Source organism: Ambystoma mexicanum, chromosome 4p (assembly GCF_040938575.1).
Source record: "Ambystoma mexicanum isolate Mex_15411 chromosome 4p, UKY_AmexF1_1, whole genome shotgun sequence".
In the NCBI taxonomy this organism is placed as follows: Eukaryota; Metazoa; Chordata; class Amphibia; order Caudata; family Ambystomatidae; genus Ambystoma; species Ambystoma mexicanum.
The window spans coordinates 288,372,418-288,395,866 of NC_090927.1; positions in this window are offsets into that span (position 1 = coordinate 288,372,418).

The following is a 23,449-nucleotide window of genomic DNA, read 5'->3' on the forward strand; positions in this document are numbered from 1 at the left end:
AAAATTATTTCGGGCTTCTTTTGGTTCACAGTCCACCCCTGATTAAATTGACCCTCTTCTACACTGCCACTTTAACTCTTTTTCATAGACCATCTGGCCCCTTACTATCGTTTTAGGAGGATATTTCTCATCTGCTCTCACAGGACGTTAAGCCTTCCTCCAAAATTGTCCTTCTTGGTGATGTAAACTTAGTATTTAACCACCTCTCTGATCCTAATGCGCTTTCCCGATCAAACTCTATTGAAGCCCTTGGCTTCACCCAACGCATCACAAGTCATACACATGATAAAAGTTGTATTTTAGATTAGTTGGCAGACTTCAAATGCAACATCGATATTATGTCTAATGTGCTCTGCCCATGATCAGACCACAATGTTATATCCTTCATTATTCCTACAAATAAACAATCTCTCACCCTGCCGGCTACACTTACAAGAAATACCTGGATCATCACATCAGCCAATTCTCTTTATTTCCTGAAGTTCCTGACAGCTCACCAAGTCACGATTGGTGACCACACCTTAATGGTGGATGTATATAACAAATCTCTTCTGCTTGCTATTGATGAGATTGCACCCTTGAGCAAACTTAAACCGAAGCCAATAGCCCATCTTAATATGTGGTTCACCCCTAACCCTATCGCTCCTCTCAACCAAGCAAGCAACTGAGACTGTCTGGAAAAAGGAACCATCAGCTTCTAATAAAGTTCACTATACCACCTTTTAAAAAACGTATAAACATGCCATACTCCAAGCCAAAAGTTCCTGTTACAATGACAGAATTGAAAAAGCCAACTCAGGCATTCGAGAACTCTTTGCATAGTGCGGGAACTGGAATCACCAGTTCTCCCCATCCATTTCTTCAAAAGACCCCACCTGGTGCTACAACATACAAAATGCTATGTTGGATATAGTCTCATCCTTTCAGATAAAAATCCTAGCAAAAAAACAACGAACTTCTTCCAAAATCCTACCAGACTTAAAACCCCTACTACCACCCCAATTCACACCCCTGTTTGAGTTCAACCCTGTCACTGAACTGGAGGTAACCAAAATCATAAAAGGTCTAAAACCCTCCGGGTGTCAAGGCGACATCTGCCGGGCTTCAGTCATCAAAGATTACGCATCAGAGCTCGCGCTATTCATCTCTTCACTCATCAATACCTCTTTCGCTTCTGGCATAGTGCTGACCAACAATCTAAAAGATGATTGAGTCCTACCCCTCCTCAAGAATCCCACCCTAGATCCAGACATCGCTACCAACTACCTCCCCATTACGACTGTCCCTTTTCTTCTTAAAATTCTGGGCAGAGCAGCTTACTTCCAGATCCTAATGCACTTGAACTCTAAAAACCTTCTTGGACTGTGCCAATCTAGGTATCCAGTTCAAGGCATGTAATTGGCACTCCTAGATTCAAGGATCCAAATAGATGTGTTTAAAGACAACAGCAAACTTGCTCTCCTCCTGCTTGACCTGTCAGCTGCATTTGTTCTTGTGGATCACAACATTCTTTGTCAACACCGTTCATCTGTAGGCCACTTCCCCCCGATAGCAACAGCTTGGATTTCATCCTTTCTCTCAAACAGAATGATGAGGGTCTTCTCTTCATTGGGTTCGGCCCCCTAGACCCAGTCACCTGCTGATTCCCTTAAGGTTCATGTGTCTCTCCCACGCTATACAATATCTTCATGTAACCTCTTTTAGACCTCCTCGACACCCTCGGTATCTCCTACATCAACTATGCCGATGGTACCCAAATCCCCCTTCCCATATCAGGCCCCTAAGACACTGACTCTAACACTTTCAGGAAAATGTATCAATTTATCCAGGTCTGGATGGCCCTACATTCTCCATGCCTAAATGACAACAAGACCAACTTGTTCCGGATCAGATCACAGGCACCACTAAACAAACATGATGGAGTATACAAATCATTTATCATGGAGAGTATCACCATCCCAGGTTCGAATGAAGTTAAAACACTGGGGGTTTACCTAGACTGTTCTCTATCACTAACCAGGCATGTAAATGCAATTGCTTCCTCTTCTGCGGCCTACACCACAAAGCTTATTAACACCTGCAGACCTTTCTTCAGTTGCGTCACAATTATAAGAGTGCTCATTGTATCCAGATTAGACTATTGCAAAGCCCGCTTCGCAGGGGCTACTACTTGTAACCTTAAGAAGCTACAGACATACAAAACAATTCGCTTAGAGCAGCCTTGAACATTACAAAAAAGACCACTTTTCACCTGCTAGAAGGAATGTAAACTGGCTGCCTATCTGAGAGCGCACCTTGTTCAAAACACTTACTATAGCTCACAAATGCCTTTCGAACACTGGTCCAAAATACTGGGCTCGAAAATGTATGAAGTCACAATCTATCAGACCCACCCGATCCATTCGTCTGCACCTCCTGACCACCCCCAGATTCAAACTGCAAAGAGCAGGAGGTCTCAGTTCCTCAGTCGTGCCTGCAAAGCATTGGAATGAACTTCCATTAAGACTAAGATCGGAACCTTCATTTGGAACCTTCTGCAAAAGCCTTAAAACCTGGTTCTTCCCACAAGACTTAGAATTCAATTTCAGACTCAATCACTGCATAGTAGATGTTTTTGTGCCTGAAATTCATTTTAAATGCATGCTATACCAATTGTGTGTCTGTAATATCTGTACTTTTTTCTCACAAAGCTGTGCTTACAGTTACCAGCGCTTGGATGCCTTCAGTTTTGGTGCACTTTACAAATGAATAAATAAATAAATGCCTGGGAATGCCTGTCTCTACAGGGTTTATTGTTTAAATAGATATAGGGGAAATGGATTGATCACACACCGTCAGTCTGAGTCTTGAAAGTGATTAGCATGTGCACAATACCCCTTGGCTAGCTTTTCTGTCAGTTAGAATCCATGAACATACCTACAAAGTACAGTATGAACTAGGCACCTAGAAGAACACCATGGATTTCTAGTCCAGAATTCCATTAATTGTTACCTAGGATATGAATCATCAATTTGATAAGAAGTTAATTGTGACTACTGAAGATGAGGGCATGGCCACTGGAGGAGTGGTGGTGGTACCTGCAGCCTTTCACTCAATAATCTAAATGCGATGCGAGGCAGCAAATTGGTAAATTTACATATAGCTCTGTGGAAATGGGTGAGGGAGCCTGTATAGTATGCCCGTGCTGCAAATGTGCCCCCGCAGCAAAGAAAACTGTTTTTTGCAGAGGATTTTTACACAGTAAGCCTCATATAGAAATGTCTGTTATCATACCTTAGTCTTTTACATTAACAATGAACTTCCTAATGGTACATCCTCCAGTCTTGGAGGGCATGGCTTTTACAGCATAATTCAAGACCTATACAATTTATGCTTGCTTACCCATCTGGTACACACCACCCCTAGCAGTTATTGCCACCTAATGTAGTGGTAGCTGATTCAGCTGTTCCCTGTCCATGGTCCATGTTCTTGCCCATTCCAAATCCCAGGTCATATAACAAACCTACATTTGTGTTGCTGACACTGGTAGCATGACAGATTTGAGGGTGTAACTGGGCATTCCCAATCCCTGGACCGTGCCTGATGTAATAGATGAACTGGCGTATGTGCTCATCTGTGTGTGCCAAACAATCAGCACACATTGCATGCCACGTTCTTAATCATGGCAATAGTTCATCGCGCCATCGGAAAACATGGCTCCTGCTTAGTTCGCTCCGTGGCTCATGTACGTCGAGGATCTTATAAAATACGTCTATTTCTGACAGTGGCCACATAAAAAGAATGGAAAACTCACCAAAGTTGGATATGGTGAATATTCCAGGAGTGGCCGGGCATACTCAAGAGCAGTAGACAAGGAATATATAGACCATATCATTGAATACCTGAGGAGTTGACACTCAAGGGAGATATTCTACATAGAGATGTTCATTTGAACATGACAGCGGGGATCAGAAACAAAAAACGCACATTCAGTCATCTTGGGATTTCAAATATGAAATGCATTGTCATGGAGTATTATTACAGGCAGGGAGTACACATGGATGTACATAGAAGTCGCATGAGCTGTCCTGCATGTGGTGAAACCGATAAAGTCTTCTAGATGCAAAGCACACAATATTAGTTTCCATACCCAAGGTGCCTTACTTTGATCAAGAAAGCCCTCCACTTGGTGAGACCTTACAATTCCTTAGGTTTGCCACTTCCCTGGGTGATTAGCTCACTAAATGGCCAGAGGTTGCATTTGTAGAGCATAGATGAAATTATACATATTTTTTTTAAAATATTCAGGAAGGAAAGCATACCACAAGAACTCGTTCAGGTCATCATGGGATTTCATACATGAGACGCGTTGTCATGAAGTATCGTTGAAGGCAGGGAGTAGGAAGGGGGGTAGCTAGAGATGTCAGGAGGGAAGGGGAACCACAAGAATGGGTCAGAGAGAATGAAAACATGCCTCGACCTGGTAGGTTTAAAACCCCATACAAACGTGTTCTACCATCTGCATTGCAATGGGTTGGTTGATGTAATAAAGTCTTCGATTAATGCGTCCAGGCAAAATCAATTAGTTGCCCAGGGGTTGTTTTAGAAGTTGCAAAAGTTTGCCTGGGAAGGTGGTCAATGAGTCAAAAATCAACACAGGCTAAGTAGATGATATAGTCAAAATGAAGCTGACTCGAAAAATGGTCCTCGAAATTCAGCTGACATGTGAAAGTGGTGCAAGTGTTGAGGTTATTAGTTCACTACAGTGACGATGTGTGGAATATACAGAGAATTGCAAGTTACTCTTCTAGAGTAAATGTTATGATCCACAATCGGTTTTACCCACCAATACCACACAAGCAACACCTATAGAGTTGTGCAAACATGCTATTAAAATAAGTGAGAATTGTACAAGTCATCAAGTAAATATTAGTGATGATTATCATGGTGAAATATGCGGATGGGGTTTTGTAGATAGAGCCAGGTCTGCCCTGGCAGATAATATCATCTTGGAAAATGGCACTGAAGTAGTGTTAATTCAGCTCAATGTCAAGTGAAAGGAACAAATGGTGGCTTTCATTAGCAGAGGGGTACTTCCCAGCGAACAACCAGGGCTTCCTTAGAACGAGACTTGAGGCGAAAGTCCTATACTGTCACTTGGAAAGGTGTTCTTATATGTTTCACTTGTTCTCTGACTTTTGTAGCAGCTTTTTGCCTGATGAATCATTATGCAATTACGCATCAGAGATGCAAAGACAGTATGTACCTCAGAGTTTCCTTAAGTCCCTCAGGGCTAGCGTGCACAATGCTCACCATTTTCCACTTTAGAGTAAGCTTGCAAAGCTGGCTGTGGGGCCTCCACTGGCTGGCGCCTGTGCTACTTTTTCATTAGTTCGCATTGTTTCACTGCAGGTTCCCCTGAAGCCGAAATGAGGCCAAGCAATGTGCTCGTACATCATCTGTGATTTCATATTTTTGGGGTGAACTGAGATCTGAAATGCTTCAAGTTTCCAGGAATAACATCACATAAGGTTGTCCAATGTGTCCTGTTCCCAGTGTGACAAAGTCCTAGATGTTGTCACTTCTCCCCAGGGGAGCCCATTCCAATGAGGCCAGGGTGGTGAGGCCACTACCCAACAATCCCCCTGGGGGTGGTACAGAGTGGGAGGATCTCATTGGGAGAGACTCCCACTCTAGGAACAGGGACGACCATCTAGGGTATGGCCCAGGACACCACAACACACATCCTCACTCTCCTTCCTCCTCTTCTGAGAGTGCAGTACCTTGTAGAAACATGTACAATTGTAAGACCCAAGAACATGGGCCTCATTACGAGGTTGGTGCTAGTCATGGCGCTATTAGCTCCATGACTAGCACCAATAACGGGACCGTGTCCGCCCTCGTTCAATGGGGACCTTGGCGGGACCGGTAAATCCCCATTGTAAAAGCCATTCCCCATTCCCTTTTGAGCCCCCATAGGGCTCAATGGGAAGGCGTCAATAACGGTACCGCAACTTGCGGTACCGTTATTGACCCTGGTATCCCTTAACGGGTCCCATCAATAACGCCTGGTAAAACCAGGCGTTAAGGGAGGGACCCGCTAAGGCACCTCGGAATAGGGCGCAAAGGGATTACCGGCACCGGTGTCATTACCGGTGCCCGGTATCGCTTTGCGCCACCTCAGAATGAGGCCCCATGTCTTTTTGGGAAGCACTGGGACAAAATGAACAGACTAGACCCTAGTGGATCTAGGGCTGAGAAGAGTTAGCCCCACGGAATGATGAAGATCACACCCAGGAAACAGAAGAAAGACTTAACCCTTTTACCAAGAGTATGCTTGCAACATAGTATAAAGGTTGACAAAGGACTAGACCTTTTGTCGAATAAGGGAAGCTGAGCAACCCAAGAACAGGAGAAGCCTGATGACTACAGACACTACCGATGAGAGCCCGGTCAAGCAGAGAGGCGGAGTCCATCCCAAGGAAGCCCTGTAGAGGTAGCGAGCTCAGAAGCAAGGTAACAGGTTGTATGGGAAATCCAGAGTGGGTACAGGGAAAGAGAAGGATAAATGGTTGGGGACAAATGCCTGGTAAATGCCTTTCCCATGCCTACACAAAAGCCAAAACTGTTGGCATTGCCAATGCGTGTTCATTTTTGCAATGCCCCTCTGATGCTGACCTTCTACACCCCACTGTCTCTTCGGCACCCTTGCCTCCGTCTTCCTCTCTTAATGCTTTATGGAACATATTATCAGGTTTTGTTAGTGGGATGAAGCTGCAAGGTTATCAGAGACCCAAAGTAGCTTTCCACAGCGCCATGCATAGTGCAAATGACTGTAAGCTCCAAGGAATACATTTTAACACCAGTGCTTCATTAAAACCCTTCATCCATTCCAGACAGAATTCAGGAAGTCTAATCATTTCCAGAGACTGCAGTTTGTTTAAAATATGAGTTGTGGAACCTGAAAAGTATTCTTAAATAAGCTGGGGGTCATTTTATATCTTTTGATGTCTCTGGAGTCCCTCTAGTCGGGGTCAAATTGCGGTACCGTTATTAGCTCTGAAGTCCCTTAACGGTCCCCATCCATAACGCCTGGTAAAACCAGGTGTTATGGATGGGACCCGTTAAGGGACCTCGGAATAGGGCGTAAAGGGATTACTGGCACCGATGTCCTTAACGGTGCCTGGTATCCCTTTGCGCCCACCTCGTAATGAGGCACAATGTATGATTTGAAAGCAATGGACCTTGGCCCTCATTACAACACTGGCTGTAACCAATGGCGCTATTAGCACCATGGTTGCTGCCGGTATTGTAACGAGACCGCCATGGTGCAATGGGGAATTACCACCCCATCCCAAGGTTGGCGGGGCGGTAATTCCCCATGCACCATTGGCCCTTCCCCATTCCCATTTTTGCCCCATAGGGCTCAATGGGAATGGGGAAGGCGGTAATTACGGTATCGTAATTACCTTCAAGGTCCCTTTGCGGGTCCCTACTTTAACGGCTGGTCCATTCCAGCCGTTAAGGTCAGGAGCCGCAAAGGGACCTCTTAATTAGGCGCTAAGGGGTTATCGGCACCGCAGCCTTTTACGGCGCCGTTTACCCCTTAGCGCCAGGGTCGTAATGAGGCCCCTTCTGTCTATCTAACATAGTCATTTCATGTATTGCACATTCTCTCATATGTGTCCAACCATACAGTTGTAAACAATCCATGCTTCCCCCTGTTTAACAGTGATCAAGGGAAGAAAGAAAGGTTCTGAGAAAAGCGTGCAGTGCTCATCCTGGAAACACAATCTCCTGAGTGCCTGGAAACACAATCTCCCAAGTGCCCAGAAATGCAACAAGAACAAGAAAGAATCCATTAAAATCACTCTGTGTGATTATTGCAATATCCTTAAAAAGTGTCAACGTGTACGTTTCAACCCCAATATAAGTTTCATTGTAGGGGTCTTCAACTCCATCTTTACAGAATAATTAATTCCAATAGTGATTCATAGATATTTCAGTGTTTACTGCTTTGTTACTGATTTAGGCTGCCTTTGTGGGGACCCATGTGTAACCTGCAAATGCTGGTTTCTTACCAGTCCTCGTTCCCCGTATATTTGTGTGTGTATGGTACAGCATGTGGTGTATAATTCATGTTAGTCCATGTAGGAAAAATCATATCATGTGCATGCACAAATGTACATACCATTCATCAATGTGTCGTGCCGCATCATGTGTTAATGGTTAGCGGCTGTTATACATGTCTGCTGCACATCCTGTGGTGTTATGCGAACAGGCCGATTCATGGAATAATTAGCGCGGCGCAAGTGGGCAAAAACGTGCGAATCGCAGTGGAATAGCGAAAATCGCAGTGCAAGTGCGAAAATCGCACGAAAAGCAGCGCACGTCGATTCATGGAAGTCCGTGCGCGAGAAAACCAGCGGATGTGCGATAAAAAGTGCGCCGCGCACGTTGGCGCGCAGGCCATCTAACAGGGTGCGCCAGGTCACAGCGAAAATCGCACAGGCCACAGCGAAATTCGCACATAGCGCGGCGCACGCAACAAAAGTAGGCGGAACACGGGCGTAACACTCGGAATGGGGAACAACTTGCAAAAACGTGGGCGTCACGGGGGAAGTACAGGGCACAAGTGCGCGGAACGCCCACACGCTCGCCTACAACACGTATTCATGGAATAGAATAGGGCAAAAAAGCACACGCTCAAACCAGCGCACAGGCACAAACACGACCGCCACAAGAAAGCAGGCGGTAGCGTCTCTGCGGCTGTAAGAAATGTGCGCCAAAAGGTGCGCCAACAAATAGCACCCATATACTGCCATGATGAATGTCCTATACTGTGGCCCTCCAGGACAAATGACGTGCAAAGGGGTACCCACAAACACGGACACGCTGACAAAAAATACGTGTGCGTGTATACCGGGGTGCGCGGGAAGTCTCACACGCGATTTGGCCGGGTACGTGGATTTCAGGGGTGCGCGGGAAGTTCCACACGCGATTCCATCAGGGTAGGTGTATTTCAGGGGTGCGCGGGAAGTTCCACACGCGATTCCATCAGGGTACGTGTATTTCAGGGGTGCGCGGGAAGTCCCACACGCGATTACAGCAGGGTACGTGTATTTCAGGGGTGCGCGGGAAGTTCCACACGCGAATAGCCTGGGCGCGTGTATTTCAGGGGTGCCCGGGAAGTTCCACACGCGAATAGCCTGGGCGCGTGTATTTCAGGGGTGCGCGGGAAGTTCCACACGCGAATAGCCTGGGCGCGTGTATTTCAGGGGTGCGCGGGAAGTTCCACACGCGAATAGCCTGGGCGCGTGTATTTCAGGGGTGCGCGGGAAGTCCCACACGCGATTACAGCAGGGTACGTGTATTTCAGGGGTGCGCGGGAAGTGCCACACGCGAATAGCCTGGGCGCGTGTATTTCAGGGGTGCGCGGGAAGTTCCACACGCGAATAGCCTGGGCGCGTGTATTTCAGGGGTGCGCGGGAAGTTCCACACGCGAATAGCCTGGGCGCGTGTATTTCAGGGGTGCGCGGGAAGTTTAACACGCGATTTCAGCAGGGTACGTGTATTTCAGGGGTTCCGCGGGAAGTTCCACACGCGAATAGCCTGGGCGCGTGTATTTCAGGGGTGCGCGGGAAGTTCCACACGCGAATAGCCTGGGCGCGTGTATTTCAGGGGTGCGCGGGAAGTTTAACACGCGATTTCAGCAGGGTACGTGTATTTCAGGGGTGCGCGGGAAGTTCCACACGCGAATAGCCTGGGCGCGTGTATTTCAGGGGTGCGCGGGAAGTTCCACACGCGAATAGCCTGGGCGCGTGTATTTCAGGGGTGCGCGGGAAGTTTAACACGCGATTTCAGCAGGGTACGTGTATTTCAGGGGTGCGCGGGAATTATCACACGCGATTTGGCTTGGTACGTGTATTACAGGGGTGTGTGGGAAGTTACACACGAGATTAGGCTGGGTGGGTCCTCACAGGTGTTCCCTGTACACCCTCGACGGCCCCTGCAGGCAGCCCACAAAACAGGGGACTACCCTGCACACCTGCTCATGTCTCCCACCACCCCCACCCCCCACCATCCAGGGGCACCCTCCACCAGGCCCCCACTCATGTCTCCCACCACCCCCACCCCCCAGCAGTGCAGGGGCAGCCTCCACTAGGCCCCCACTCATGTCCCCTATCACCCCCACCCCCCCGCCACCAGGGGCACCCTCCACCAGGCCCCCACTCATGTCTCCCACCACCCCCACCCCCCCAGTCACCAGGGGCACCCTCCACCAGGCCCCCACTCATGTCTCCCACCACCCCCACCCCCCACCATCCAGGGGCAGCCTCCACCAGGCCCCCACTCATGTCTCCCACCACCCCCACCACCCTGCCACCATGGGCACCCTCCACCAGGCCCCCACTCATGTCTCCCACCACCCCCACCCCCCAGCAGTGCAGGGGCAGCCTCCACCAGGCCCCCACCCATGTCTCCCACCACCCCCACCCCCCAGCAGTGCAGGGGCAGGCTCCACCAGGCCCCCACTCATGTCTCCCACCACCCCCACCCCCCAGCAGTGCAGGGGCAGCCTCCACCAGGCCCCCACTCATGTCTCCCACCACCCCCACCCCCCACCATCCAGGGGCAGCCTCCACCAGGCCCCCACTCATGTCTCCCACCACCCCCACCCCCCTGCCACCATGGGCACCCTCCACCAGGCCCCCACTCATGTCTCCCACCACCCCCACCCCCAGCAGTGCAGGGGCAGCCTCCACCAGGCCCCCACCCATGTCTCCCACCACCCCCACCCCCCAGCAGTGCAGGGGCAGCCTCCACCAGGCCCCCACTCATGTCTCCCACCACCCACACCCCCCAGCAGTGCAGGGGCAGCCTCCACCAGGCCCCCACTCCTGTCTCCCACCACCCCCACCCCCCTGCCACCATGGGCACCCTCCACCAGGCCCCCACTCATGTCTCCCACCACCCCCACCCCCCAGCAGTGCAGGGGCAGCCTCCACCAGGCCCCCGCCCATGTCTCCCACCACCCCCACCCCCCAGCAGTGCAGGGGCAGCCCCCACCAGGCCCCCACTCATGTCCCCTATCACCCCCACACCCCCGCCACCAGGGGCACCCTCCACCAGGCCCCCACTCATGTCTCCCACCACCCCCACCCCCCAGCAGTGCAGGGGCAGCCTCCACAAGGCCCCCACTCATGTCTCCCACCACCCCCACCCCCCAGCAGTGCAGGGGCAGCCTCCACCAGGCCCCCACCCATGTCTCCCACCACCCCCACCCCCCAGCAGTGCAGGGGCAGCCCCCACCAGGCCCCCACTCATGTCACCTATCACCCCCACCCCCCCGCCACCAGGGGCACCCTCCACCAGGCCCCCACCCATGTCTCCCACCACCCCCACCCCCCAGCAGTGCAGGGGCAGCCTCCACCAGGCCCCCACTCATGTCTCCCACCACCCCCACCCCCCAGCAGTGCAGGGGCAGCCTCCCCCAGGCCCCCACTCATGTCTCCCACCACCCCCACCCCCCTGCCACCATGGGCACCCTCCACCAGGCCCCCACTCATGTCTCCCACCACCCCCACCCCCCAGCAGTGCAGGGGCAGCCTCCACCAGGCCCCCACCCATGTCTCCCACCACCCCCACCCCCCAGCAGTGCAGGGGCAGCCCCCACCAGGCCCCCACTCATGTCCCCTATCACCCCCACCCCCCCGCCACTAGGGGCACCCTCCACCAGGCCCCCACCCATGTCTCCCACCACCCCCACCCCCCAGCAGTGCAGGGGCAGCCTCCACCAGGCCCCCACTCATGTCTCCCACCACCCCCACCCCCCAGCAGTGCAGGGGCAGCCTCCACCAGGCCCCCACTCATGTCTCCCACCACCCCCACCCCCCTGCCACCATGGGCACCCTCCACCAGGCCCCCACTCATGTCTCCCACCACCCCCACCCCCCAGCAGTGCAGGGGCAGCCTCCACCAGGCCCCCACCCATGTCTCCCACCACCCCCACCCCCCAGCAGTGCAGGGGCAGCCTCCACCAGGCCCCCACTCATGTCTCCCACCACCCCCACCCCCCAGCAGTGCAGGGGCATCCTCCACCAGGCACCCACACATGTCCCCCTGCCCCCAGGTCCTGACGATACTCAATCATGGCAGTAATCGGCAGCATACCCAGCACAAACACCCAGGCAAGGATTGCATCCACCCACATAGTGAATGCAATTACATGATACAACCCCAATGGCAAGTATGTAAATGAACACATGTCCGTCACACACACATACACAACGGGTGCAAGTGAATGTCAAAACCCATATCATGACATGTATGAAACCAATGAGAAAATACCACAAGTGAAAGTTAAAAAAACATGTATTAAAGATGAAAAATAAGTAAACAAATCAAACATACAACAATGGGGATAACAAAATAAATGGTCCATGTCCGAGAACAAATGTAAAAATAAAAAAAACAAATTAATCCAAAAACAAATGTTGTTCAAAGCAATGTCATGTGGAAGGAAAATAATGAAAAACCATTTCCTCATGGTGAACACAATAATCAATAAAAAAAATGTTTCTTCAAAAAGCAAACTATATACACGAATATTCCAGGGTCCATGAGCCCAACACCATAAATGAAACCTACTACTACCTAATGAAAAAAATATCTACAAAAAAGTGGCCATTGTCCGAGCGGTCCAAAAAAATAAAAATGAATAAAGGAAACATAACACTAACTAACTAAATAACTATATACAAAGGCAGCGGGCAAGTCCTGCGGCTCACTCGGTGATGTTGCTGGCCAGGGCATCATCGAACTCCATGTCGATGTCCTGGAGGCGGGACTCTGTCCTGGCCCCGAGGTCTCGCAGGGATAACCCCATGTTCAGCTCAAACTCCCTGCGAGCTTCCTCGAGGCACTCAGCCCGCCTCAACGCCCGACGCATGGAGAACTCCGCCCTGACCATGGTGAGCCGCTCCTCTTCCGCCCGCTGCCGCTCCGCATCTATCCGCTGGACCAACTGCTCCCACACGGAAGACACCACCATTCCAGGGTTGCCCTGCCCTCCGGCCGATGCCTGCCCCTCTGATCTTGATGGCCCCGAGCCATGATGCCTCCCACGTCAAGCCTGCTGCTGCCTCCGACGCCACTGCCTCTGCCAGCACGACGGCATCCAGGCTGATGGAAACAACCGACGCCGTCGTGCACGTGCCCTGCCCGATGATGCTGTCACATCTTCCATCTGCTGGGGTCCAGTTGCTGTGTTGTCCACCCCTGCTGGACCTCCGACTCCCAACTGTGGCAGGGATGGGATCCCCACCGAGCTGGCTGCATTGGTCGTGGCAGGTCCACAGGGGGCCCTGGTGGCATCTGGGCCGGAAGACGGCAAGGAGAACGACTGGTGTATAGCCTGCACAGAGGAGGAGAGGGCCGCCAGATTGGCCAACACATGCAGCAAACCCCCGAACATGGCCGATCCCAATTGGGCCACGTCGGCACGGTGCACTTCGTGATGACGTGCGTGCTCCTCCCGGGAAGCATGCACGGCATCACGAATCACAGCCGTGCGCATCGCGACCCCAATCAGGACCTTCTCCACACGGCCAGGGGTTCCCACGTCCGCAGGTGGAGGGGAGTCAGGTGACATGGACATCCCCTCTACCTGCGGACGGGCCTGGGACGGGGCATCCCTGCTGGTGCATGGTGGTGCACTCACAGGGTCAGGGACAGCGACATGCACAGGCCCCTCCACAGTGACCTGTGCTGCCTCCTGCCCCTGGCCCTGGACTGCACCACTTGCACCAGCAGGGATGCCCCCACCAGGCCCCATGTGTGCCCCAGTGGCGGCCTCCTCCTCCTCTGTGCAAACCACCAACCTGGATGGCTCCTCACCGTCTCCCACCGTAGCAGGCCCCTGTGGGGGCTCACCCACCCCTTCCGCTGCAGCCGTGGGGGCATCCCCGCCGCCTTGCTCCACAGCGCCGTCTCCGCCCTCTTCTTCACTAGCCGCTGCGTAGAGGGAGACAAAGAACACAAGCATCAGGGTACTGTACAATGGTCCCCTAGACAGGAAGCAATAGCAGATGAGCACCACTGTCAAAGTACACTTCCATCATGTCCCTCCACAACACATGGGTCAGTCCAGGCAAAACACACACAGTAACAGGCATGGTGCATGCCATGGACATTTCCATGCATGTCCAATGGACTCTTGAAACATTCAATGATATGTAACTCACATGTATCATGGCTCATGCCTATCACATGCACACACTTCACCTCAGTCACATCCATCTGGCCCCAAACACACCAAACACAGCGGATACAAGGGTAATTTGGCTGCTTCACTGAATCTGTGCATTGTCACACACATGTGTCATGCATCCATGGCATGCACAAGTCACAGACACGCAGGTTAGGCACACAGACATGGCTACCATATATGTACCTGGCATCAGCACCCATCCCTCACCCCCACCCATGTCCAGGTACAGAGACTGGCATGCTCTCATGTTCAAAATCTGCATAGGGCTCCCCATGCGGCATTTGAACACATGCAACAACCATGTGGGTCACACATCACTGGTCGCACATGCATTACTATGATGTCCCTGCACACATACATGCATACATGGCCTATGGCACACATACAGGCAAGTATCATAGAACCAGCACACCGCAACATGCCCTGTCTCACACAGTAATGCTTGGACACTTACCGCTCAACTCCAGACGGGCCTCCCTCTTAAGGATCTGGGCGTGGAGCGCTGGGCGTACGCGTTCCAGGACCCTCATCTGGATGGAACTCATGCGGCCCCGGCCCCCCTCCACGAGGCGCCGGGCCTTCACAAGGGTCCTGGACCTCAAGTCCTCCCAGCGCTTCTTGATCTTCAGGACGTTGCGGGTTGCCACCCCCTCCGCGTTGATGGCAACCACACAGTCGGCCCAGATCCTCTCCCGTCCTTCCTTGCTGGCGTGGGACGATCCAAAGAGGGCATCATACTGCCCCAGGACATGCTCCACCAGGACACCAACTTCGGTGGCAGTGAAGCTGGTGCCCCTCTGCCCCTCTGGCCTGGGGTTGCCACTGGTGCCAGATGTGGAAGTGCCCCACATGGCAACCCCAGAGGCAGGTGTGGGTGGGCAACTGGGTCCTGGGGCTGGGCTGTGGAGCGATGTAATCCCAGTCGGGAGTCTTCAGTTCCAGCAGGGGTGGACACAGCAACTGGACCCCTGCAGATGGCTGATGTGCAGGCACCAAATGGCAGGGCACGGTGGCAGCAGGCAGGCAGGCAGGCAGGCAGCAGCAGATGGCACGTGGGAGGCTGCTCGGGGCACTGGGGGGCAGTAACTCGGCCTTCTGGGCAGGAGCGTGGTCTTCCGTGTGTTTTCGCGTGGCCAGCTTGATACGGAGTGATTTGGCACGTGAAAATCCTGCACGTCAGCGTGAAATCCGAGGAAAGGCCCTTAGCGCGTAAGCGCGTCAGCACGCATACGCGATTCTATTGGACCAGAGTCCCTCAGCGCGTAAGCGCGTCTGTGACGTGACCCGCACGGGTGTTCCCCACTCAGCACGTGATGACGGAGCACACGTGGAAATACTGCACGTCAGAGTGTCATCGCGTGTAATTGGACAAAAGTGCGCCTACACGCGATTGGCCTATGTACGTGTATTTCATGGGTGCGCGGGCACTTACACACGCAAGTACGTCAGCGCACCTGTATCCCGTGGTGCGTGGGAATTTCCACACGCTATTGGACTGGGAACTGGATTCCAGGGGTGCGCGGGTCACACGCTCGCCTAGAACACGCGCAAAGCATAAATTTGCGCACTTAAACAATAACAAGCTCAGACGCCAGGATGAACATACCGTTCCTAGCAGCAGTGGCAGTGGGCTACCAAAGGAGGAGGAGGAGGATAGTCAGGGCCAGAATATTCACACCCAGAACCAGCCTTTTCGGGATGCCTGATGACCAGGTGTATGGGAGGTACAGGTTTCCACCACACATAATACTGGACCTGGTCAGTGAGTGGGAGGATGACCTCACATCACCCACCCTGTGCTCCCAAGCACTCAGCCCCCTGGAGAAGGTCCTCAATGTACTGCACTTCTTAGCCACTGGATCATTTCAGCGGACAAGTGCCATAGTGGGTGGGGTGTCACAGGCCACCCAGTCACGCTGCCTACACCAGGTCTTGAACATCATCACTGCACGCCCATCAGTCCGCAGGCACATATACCTGCCCAGAACACCTGCAGAAAGGCATGCTGCCGCCCTGGATTTTTACGGTGTGGCACGATTCCCCAAAGTGCTAGGTGCCATCGACTGCACCCATGTGGCTCTATGTCCCCCCAGGGCATCTGAGCACATCTATAGGAACCGCAAGCACTGGCATTCCATCAACGTGCAGGTAGCATGTAATGCCAAGGGAATCATCACCTCAGTATATGCCAACTATCCCGGGTCCACCCACGACAGCTTCATTTACCGAATGTCCACCCTAAGCCGGGACCTAGAAGCTGGGCGGCATGGCGATACATGGCTGCTTGGTGAGTATGTATGCCACTGCACATGCATGCATGTTGGATACTGAGCAAGGTCACAACCCCACCAATGATACCAATCACCACCTCCACAGGGGACAGTGCCTACCCTCTCAGCCCCCACATGATGACGCCAATTCGGAACCCCACCACGCCACCCGAGGTAAGATATAACACAGCCCACATTACGACCCGGGGCATAGTGGAGCGCACATTCGGAGTGCTAAAGTCACGCTTTCGCTCCCTTGACCGTTCTGGCGGCCAGCTGTTATACGCTCCCCCAGTAGTGTGCAGGATCATAGTGGCAGCATGTGTCCTGCACAACGTTGCAACACGCCGGGGCCTGGCCGTGGACATGGTGGTGGCCCCACATCCCCAACCACATGCACAGCCGCTGCGCATGGGAGGGGAAAGGGCACGGGGGGAGGCAGCCCGTACACAGCTAGTGGCTAATTACTTCACATAGAAATCACACCCCTGTGGAGTGCACACTGCCCTGGCACATTCCATCTGACAATCAATGATGACTCAACCTGACACTGATCCTGAATGTCTGGAGATTCAACCGTGAAAAGCATATCAGCCTGAGATTGTTCACCTGGAAGTGTTACAATGTGTGCATCCCTACCCACACACACCACCAATGCAGTTTTGTGAAGAAACACATTCAAGCAGCTAAAATGAATACCCACTTGCTAACTGCAACAAGAGGACAGTGCCATGTCACCCAACCCATCCCCAGCACCGCCACACAACACACCGTGCCATGTCATGCTATGTGCAGGTAAACAAAGTAATCCCCACAACATGACAAGTGTCACGATGTACAGTGTCCCCAATTGAAACTTGCTACACCTGAAATGCTCACTGTAATGCAGGACCAACAACAAACTTGAGCAGGTACTACCATTAACATGACTTCACTAATGTAATAAATCAGTAGTCTCACCACCTGGAAATACCTGCACTCCCACCACTTCCAACTGTACAGTGTTGGCGCCATGTAGAGTTTTAGGTACACTGCTGCCAACAAGGACCCCATCTCCAGACTAGAGGGCCTTGTGTAGACATGAGGAAGGGACCTGCAAATTGGGAGGCAGACACAGATGATGAGTTACACATAAATGCAACATGCAGTGTACAACAGAACAGCAATATGCACTAGGAATGTATACACAGTATTGACTAGACTACCCACACATGTAGTGGGAGTCCAATGTCACCATGTACTTCAATGTCACTTGGGCACACCCTTTGCAAGCCCATGGAAACGGGAAGCAGGAGGGGTGTGTGTGACTCAAACCCAGGCATCTGAACCAAATACATGACAAGCCTGCATGTGCCCAGCCACAGTGCAGCGTATGCCCACAGGAACCACGGAAGCCAACAAATTGTCCCAAAAAAATTGGGAAAAATATAAAAATAAAAATAAAAATAAAAATAAAAATAAAAAAAATAAAAAAATGGCCATTAATGGGCCCGGGGGGGTTGGGGAGGCCACCCAGGAGGTCCGAGGACAGGGTGCACACCAAAACCCACCTGTGTGGATCCTGGGAAAAAAAACACCTCCATGGACTCATGGCCCACACGGCTACCCTGTTGTCGGAGTATCACTGCTGTCGCTATTATCACCCTGTGCAGCTGCATCCGGAGGTGGTTGCACTATGGGAGGCAGCCCACGCAAGGCCCTACTCTGTTCCTCCATGGCTGCAAGCATGCGGGTGTGGTAGGTCTCGTTCTGGAGGATGAGGGTGCGGAGGTCCCCATGCAACAACTCACGGGATGCCCGGACCTCCGCCCTTGTTGCTTGCATCTCAGCTGAGAGCGTACGGGTGAGACGCTCCAGCTGCTGTTCTGTCCTTTGGTGTGTTGAAGCCTCAAGCTCAACAAGAGTCGTCCTGAGTTGATGGAGCTCCTGCCTCAGGGCTTCCCTGTGGCCCTGGGACTCTATGGAGATGGCCTCCTGCAGAGTCGCCAGTGCCGCCCGCCTGTCCCTGTTGGACGCCAACATGTCCTCCCTGTGTGACTGGCAGATGGAGTCGGTTGCCTGCTCTAGTCGCTCCATCAGCCTTTCAGGGGGGACAATGGAAGTGGCCACCCTATCCATGGCCTGAGCCATCATCTCGGATGATGCTGCCTGTTGGGTAGCCATACCGTAAATGGATTGCTCCCATGCGGTATTGCCAGGTGGCGTACGGCCACCACGTCGGCGGGCACCACACCTGTCTGGGGCAAGGCGGACTGCGCCTTGCTGTGCCGGCACTGCCTGAGGCTGCAGGACTGCATTCCCCCTCTGATCTGCTGGCCCAGGAACAGGATCAGATGTCGCGGAGTGTGACCCTGCATCCGTAACCACCAAAGGCCTAGCTGCCAACACTGACATCCCCATTGAGGGTTCTGACCCTGGTGCAGGTGGGTGGGACAGAACAGAATCCCTCCCTGGAACACTCACCTGCGACGGCACGTAGGTCTCATCATCCGAATCAACAGCTGAGTACAGCTCGGGGGAGGTGCAGCCAGAGACACCCCTTGAGAGCACGACCTGCAGCACTTGTGGGTTCTCACCCACCAGCACACCACGTCCCTCACTGGTGGTTGGTCGGCCCTCGGACCCCTCCTGGCTCTGCACCATCTCCACAACCCCAGCAGTATCAGGTGCGTCTTCCCCTGCAAAGACATAATAACAAAGAAATGGAAACAGGCATTAGCACCATGGCACACAATGAGGGCTGAGAAGCAAGAGAACCAGTACTTGATTGACACATGTCCCACATGACTAAGACCCTCCCATGCATGCACCCTCACTGCGTATGAAGGGCAGGCAAATGGCACACACTGATGACACAAAGATGGAAGATGAACACATTTCCTGCATGCTGCCTGGCAGTGGCATCACACATTGGCCTGTGATTGCCAGGTGACACACACATGCCATCACACAGATGGCATGTACCATTGCTATTGAGGCAAGATGGAGAGGAGGGCAGCACTTATTCATTCAGTCCAGTTCCCGCATGTAATAGCTTTTCTAAATCAAACAGGTCTGATTTTCACCTGGAGCTGGCAGTCCCAAATGGTCCAATTGCACAGGGACATGTGTGAACATATGATATCCAGGTAACAAAGTCACTCCACTTTTCCATAGCCATGCCAGACATGTGACTAGAGGACTGAGAAATGCCTAGTATAAGTGGTGGAATGCTAACAATCTGTCTGAATGAACAGAGAAAAATAAGCAACAATGTTGTGGCAAGGTGACACTTCAAGGGCAACTGGCGTGCTGTTGGGGTAGATGTCTACTGTTGGCAGAAGGGATACTGCAATGGCCAAATGCAGCTGCGCAGGATGTATTGCATGAAGCACATGCCGGACCCATACGACTCAGGCGCACACACTCTCACCTGGCACACAAACAGAAGCCCTCACACACACACCATGCACATGGATGATACACACATGCATGTGCACTCACCGGACAATGCCTCGTAATCAGGCAGATCTCCCACGCCTTGGATCTGTTCCTCCGTGACGTAGGTCCCAGCGACTGACTCATGTGGAGTGAGTTCCATGTCTACTACTGGAGACCCACCTCCAGTCACTAGAGTTGCGGCATGACTTGAGGCCAGCTTCTTCTTTGCCCTGCGCTTTAGGTCATTCCAGCGCTTATAGCAATCATTGGCTGTGCGCCTCACGATTCCAAGGGCACTTACGATGTCCGCAACGGTCTGCCAGTGTGCCTGGCGTTGTGCAGGTGTGGTCTTGGATCCTGCAACAATGACCATCTCGTTATCATGTCCGGACACATACTCGACAAGTGCATTCAGTTCGTCATCCGTGAAGCTGGGCTTCCTCGACAGGCCGGACTGTGTAGCCGTGTCTGGGGCATCAGCCTGTGCCGGACGAGCACTCTTCCTCTTCCGCTTGGAAGGTGGTGGTGATCCTGAGTGTCCTGCGCCGCTCTGGACACTAGGGGCAGGAGCCCTGGTGGGCTCTGTATCAGGTGAGTGGGATTGCACACTCAGCATGGGAGTTGGTGCAGGCATTGGCTCAAGTGTAATGGTGTCAGGGGGAATGTCAGCAGGATGGACTAGGACCGACACTGTCCTGGCTGGGTGTGTGAGAGGTGGGGTGGATGGAGCCGCAGCTGCCCCTGCAGCTTCTCCGCCCTGCCTACTTGGGGCAGCAGATGACCTTGCTGCCCCAGATCCACGTGGCATGATGGCATCAACGTGCACCAGCGCACGTGTCGTAGCCCTGCTGACCTGGAAGTCAGCCATGGAGTCAGCCAGGTCTGGTGCCACAATGGGCTGGTCCAACAAGGGCTGAGCATGGATGGTGTCAGCCACATCAGCCTCAACGGGAGGGGGGGGGGGGATTATGGGTGCCCGTGACTGGTCCTCCACACATAGGGAGACAGGCTCACCCTGCAAGTTACGACCACGTCCCCTACCGGATCCACCACGGCCACCACTTGTGGCTCTTCCACCTTTGCCACCCTTACGGAATCCTCGCCTCCCAGCCATGGCACTGATGTTAATGTACGTATGGGAGTGGATGTAGACTATTGTCCTGGGCAATTGGGGGTCAAAGGGGTTGGGTACCAGATGGTAATTGTACCCTAGTGCTCTAGCAAGGCTGAATGTAACCCCTGGGGAAAGATGACGGGTCACGCAACGCACAGGAGGCCCAAAAAAGGGAGATGACGTGCACGCAACCCCTCCTAGACCACGTGTGCAGAAAGAAAAACCTGCACTACGCTGTGGCACCCAGTAACACAAGAATGAACGTATGCGTGTCACACGCAGCCTAGAATGACCTCTGAAGGGGTAGGCTACACACGGGGCAAGCACAGATGTTAGATACGTGCGTGACTCACCGTCTGCCAGGTAAAAGAGCGTGAAAAATGAGCGCGTTTGGTTGGCAACACCCCCGCCAAAAGAAGATATGTACGCTGTCTGAGGAGACAGGACAACAGTAGAAGGGAACACTGTGTGAGGGAACAGGCCCAGGTAAACCAGTACAAGAGAAAAAATAGAAAAAGCTGTCAGAGGTAACAGGGAGTACGAACTTGAAACGCCGTGAAGTAAATCGTGTGTGAAACGACAAGAAGTACAGAATTCACCCACTCGCTCTCCATGAAAAGCAGTACAAGGAATTGGTGTTCTACACGTACCTTATATGCAGGCCCACACGTACAGCGTCACTTACGCGGCGTGTACGTGCTAGGCCCATTCCCACCAATTACACGCTTTGTCACTTCTGCGTGTAGGTCCATTTGCACCAATTACACGCTTTGTCACTTCTGCGTGTATGTCCATTTGCACAAATTACACGCTTTGACACTTCTGCGTGTAGGTCCATTTGCACCAATTACACGCTTTGACACTTCTGCGTGTAGGGCTATTTCCACCAATAACACGCTTTGACACTCGGACGTGTCACGCAACTTTTTCCTACGCGTGCACGTGACTTCATAGAAGCGCATACGCGTTTACGCGCTAAGGGCCTTTCATCGATTTACACGCAGACGTGTGGGATTTTCACGTGCAAAATCACTCACTACGTATCAAGCTGTCCACGCGTTCACACACGAAAGACCACGCTCCTGCCCAGGAGGCCAAATTACTGCCCCCCAGAGCCCTGAGCACGCTCCCACCTGCCATCTGCTGCTGCCTGACTGCCTGCTGCCCACGTGCCCTGCCATTTGCTGCCTGCACATCAGCCAGGGGTGCTGTTGCTGTGACCACCCCTGCTGGAACCAAAGGCTCCCGACTGCTTTTCCGTCGCCCCACAGCCCAGCCCCAGGACCCAGTTGCCCACCCACTCCTGCCTCTGGGGTTGCCATGTCGGGCACTACAACATCTGGCACCAGTGGCAACCCCCGGCCAAGGAGGCAGAGGGGCACCAGCTTCAGTGCCAGGGAAGTTGGTGTCCTGGTGGAGGATGCCCCTGGTGGCTGGGGGGTGGGGGTGGTGGGAGACATGGGTTGGACATGGGTGGGGGCCTGCTGGCAGGTGCCCCACAGCGCTGGGTGGTGGGGGTGGTAGGAGACATGGGTGGGGGCCTGGTGGAGGGTGCCCCTGCACTGCTGGGGGGTGGGGGTGGTGGGAGACATGGGTGGGGCCTGGTGGAGGGTGCCCCTGCACTGCTGGGGGGTGGGGGTGGTGGGAGACATGAGTGGGGGCCTGGTGGAGGGTGCCCCTGGTGGCTGGGGGGTGGGGGTGGGGGTGGTGGTAGACATGAGTGGGGGCCTGGTGGAGGGTGCCCCTGGTGGCTGGGGGGTGGGGGTGGTGGGAGACATGGGTGGGTGCCTGGTGGAGGGTGCCCCTGCACTGCTGGGGGGTGGGGGTGGTGGGATACATGGGTGGGGGCCTGGTGGAGGGTGCCCCTGCAATGCTGGGGGGTGGGGGTGGTGGGAGACATGAGTGGGGGCCTGGTGGAGGGTGCCCATGGTGGCTGGGGGGTGGGGGTGGTGGTAGACATGAGTGGGGGCCTGGTGGAGGGTGCCCCTGGTGGCTGGGGGGTGGGGGTGGTGGGAGACATGGGTGGGTGCCTGGTGGAGGGTGCCCCTGCACTGCTGGGGGGTGGGGGTGGTGGGATACATGGGTGGGGGCCTGGTGGAGGGTGCCCCTGGTGGCTGGGGGGTGGGGGTGGTGGGAGACATGAGTGGGGGCCTGGTGGAGGGTGCCCCTGGTGGCTGGGGGGTGGGGGTGGTGGTAGACATGAGTGGGGGCCTGGTGGAGGCTGCCCCTGCACTGCTGGGGGGTGGGGGTGGTGGGAGACATGAGTGGGGGCCTGGTGGAGGGTGCCCCTGGTGGCTGGGGGGTGGGGGTGGTGGGAGACATGGGTGGGTGCCTGGTGGAGGGTGCCCCTGCACTGCTGGGGGGTGGGGGTGGTGGGATACATGGGTGGGGGCC